Genomic DNA, 3,652 nt, shown 5'->3' on the forward strand with positions numbered 1-3,652 from the left:
AACAACGTTTCACAAAGCAATCGATTATAAAAACTCGCATCCTATCGAGGAGAGTTAGAAGTTTAGAAAACAAACGAGGACCTATCAATGACATGACTCGAGTCCTATAGCTGCAGTAGTTCCTAGCTTAACCTAGTGACAATGTTAAACCTAGGTACAGACGATCACCTATAAGCAATGGCCTATGAATCTAACCATTGCTCTGATACCACCTTTGTCACGACCCAAAATTGAGGGCCGCGACCGGCGCTAGGGAATGGGAGTGGTAGCTCCGAAACCCGTAGCAAGCCTAAAAATCACTATAAATTTTTCGCGAAACATTCTCAAAACGTTTTTATAAAACTTCTTTAAACGATACAAAACGATCTTTAGAAATCAGGGTCTTACAACGCGATATCTTATATCAAGCAATGCCATGTTTCTCACATATATATAAATGGTTTAAAAGCGCAGTCTAAAGCCTTTATTCATATCAGAGTATAAACAAAATATTTAAAACCGTTTGACAAAACATAATTACACTCTAGGACTCGGCTACTGCAGCACTACTGATTGGTTCCTTCTTTCTGTACTCGCGGACTTCTGGAACAAGGATAGAAGTCCGTTACATTCGATACTATACACCTGAAACATAACACTATTGGGGGGTCAGACAACGCTGAGCGAGTTCGCATTTACTTAAGATATTATAAATATAAATTGCATAAACATATATTAAAACAAACAACAATATTTGATCCGATGAAACCCTAATCTTAAATTCATAATATTTCCTATCCGTATCCTACTCATATTGTATCCATTAATATTATATCATATCATTTTAATCCAAGTGGTACGGTCCCGAGATAGTTCAACCGAGTTACTCGTTACCACGTGACATAGTCCCGAGATAGTTCAACCGAGTTACATCATGTCACTGCTTAATCCCAAGGTGTGAGTCCCGAGATAGTTCAACCGAGTTACTCACTAGATACGGGTTCCGAGATAGTTCAACCGAGTTACTCACGTATCTACCAAAAACATAATCCTCCTTACTCCCAATCATAATCATCATTTAACGAGATCATATCAAACATTTTTTTTAAATACAAGCATCTATCTATACTAATTCTATGATTGACCCGGACACTGGTGATCACACAGCCTATTGACGCCCAATAGGTAGCTCGTTTCCTCGGATCATTAAATCAAACATCACAATTTACAAATAACAACAATATGTCAAATAATGCATCCAAGCGATATTATGAACAAAGTATTCACATGAATTACCCAAGTAATAACATATATGCAATGCAATTAATAGATTACCACACAAATAACAACTTATAATGATAATATACGAAAGTAAATAGCAAATTCACAAATTGCTATCCAAAGACTTCGGTCCTAGCAAAGCGATGTCGCGTTCTTTACGTTCCGCGCCCCCTTGATAATCGCCTCGTCGAGTCTATGAAAATACGATAATAAATCGTAATTAAAATGGATCCTAATCTAAGGTGTTCTAGATATAGAAGACTTAGCGAATAAATCAATTTATTTTGCCTCGGAACAAATTGATATCGTGTTAAAATTATAATCTCATTTAATAAATAACATTAGTCCAAATGTTATTTATTAGCTATCCAATTTAGCTAAATTAAATTAATTATCGAGGTAAATCGATAATTAATTTAATAAGTCACTTTTCCATAATTTATAATTAATCTTGACTCAAAATGCTAATTAATTACCCAATAATTAATGAGCTAAAATTTTGTTAGCTAAAACTAGTTTTCCTAAAACTAATTAACTTGTCGTTTTTGAGCTATTAAAAAGTTTACTTAAAACAGCCCGACTCCCTAACAGACTTGACATTCTTAAAGTCTGTAATCCCGTCTACGTCTTTTATTTAGACCTCATGTTCAAATTAATGTCCTAAGGTGTCTGAAATGTGTCCTGAAGTTGGTACCTCAAATCTGAAATTTTATTGCTGTATAAACAGCCTTAATGCTGCTGTTTCAGACTTAAAAACAGAGCATGTACGGTAGTCAAAACCTAAAACAAATTTGATATTCTTATAGTCCACAATGTCCTCTACAACTTTCCTTCAGACCTCGGACTCAAAATAAAACCCGAAGATGTCGGAAACTAGCTCGGAAGTTGGTTCCCTGATTTAAACATTCTAAGGCTGCAAAACAGTCCACAAGGCTGCTGTTTTCAGACAGCAGAACAGGGTACCTACAGCAGTAATAACCCAAAACAAATCCGACATTCATAAACTCCATACTCCCATCTACAATATCCGTGAAAACTTCAACTAATTCCGACTTACCGTTTGTTCACAATTTAATTCCAAAGTTTCCCTTTTATTATGTTTTAACACTTAGTTTATTTTTCTAACTTATATTTCCAGTTTTTGACTTAACTTCAAACACGGATAATTTTTAATCCGACTTAACAACACCACGTTTATTTCACTTAAATCTCATCTATGCAATATCATTTATTTATTCTATCCATTTTCGGGTTAATATTATTACAGATTGAGGTCCGTTTTTATAGGCGAAGTAGCCTTCGTGACTTGATTTACTTTATTTCCAGATTTTTACTCTTTCAACACCCCATCTATTTCAATCAACCCATCCATATTTAAATATTCAAATCCTAATCCGACTATCATGTTTCACTCTCCGTATATCCCTTACGATATACCATTCTAACCTTCTCGAAAACCATCGCCTAAAGACCTCTGTATCTTGGTCCAAACATGGCTTCTTGGACTGCTTTAGGACTGAAATTCTGCAGTCTCTTATTGCAGCCCTAAACCCCTTTAAATTTATGAATCTAGCATTGAAACACTACGTAATTGCTTAGACTCGATGTTCGTTCATAAGAAGACCTCCTAGACGGATCGGGGACTGCCCAAACAGTCCCCAACAACAGCCCGAACTCTGCTCATGTGAGCAGAGTTCATTCTGCTCGTATGAGCAGAATGGTTCTGCTCCTTTTGGGAAGAACCGGGCCTCTTTCGGTATACCTCGACGTGCTACCTCGATACACAATCAATCGCTAACACACCTAACCATCAGAACTCTCAAACCTCACTCAAAACCATCAAAATTTCTGCAATTTTCAGCAAACATACAAAACAAAATTTCAATTCACTTCAACTTCAGCAATCAGCCCTAATTTCCTAACCAAATTCAAAGTTTAAGAGGTTACCTTAATCCTTGGTGTGTTGGCTTCATAACCAAGCTTGAATCGCTGAATTTGGTGGTCGGATTGTCGAGATATGGCTTCCGCCGTGGTGGGTGCGCAAGATGAATGTTGAGGGTGATGGCGGTGATGAAGAAGGTTGGCGCTTTCATTTTTGTTTTTGATCTTGATCTTTAATTATGCTAGAGAAATTAAGGAGGTGGAGGGGTTAGGTGTCTTCATTTCCTTCAATTGATGGGGAAAATAACATACAAATGCTCCAACTTGTTCAATTAATCCAACTAACTCCCTCAACATCTCAATTTTTCGATTTAATTCCAAATTATTTTCATAATTAAACGGAACCTTGACGATTGTTCTTTATCGATAAATAATGGACTCCGTCGCATTATTTATTTATCCGGGTCCAAATAATTTATTTATATTATTTTCCTTATTCTGATTGTCAAGT

The 3,652-nt window shown here is 36.1% G+C and overlaps 1 long non-coding RNA gene across 1 annotated transcript; it reads right to left on the reverse strand.

The window, feature by feature from the left end:
- Positions 1-320: 320 nt before the first annotated feature.
- LOC126660018 (uncharacterized) lies at positions 321-3,371 on the reverse strand. The gene is made up of 3 exons (XR_007635188.1): positions 3,208-3,371; positions 1,368-1,453; positions 321-637 (listed from the first exon to the last, which is right to left on the reverse strand). It is a non-coding gene; the product is annotated as an uncharacterized LOC126660018 (long non-coding RNA).
- Positions 3,372-3,652: the final 281 nt, after the last annotated feature.

Source organism: Mercurialis annua, linkage group LG8 (genome assembly GCF_937616625.2).
Source record: "Mercurialis annua linkage group LG8, ddMerAnnu1.2, whole genome shotgun sequence".
Lineage (NCBI taxonomy): Eukaryota > Viridiplantae > Streptophyta > Magnoliopsida > Malpighiales > Euphorbiaceae > Mercurialis > Mercurialis annua.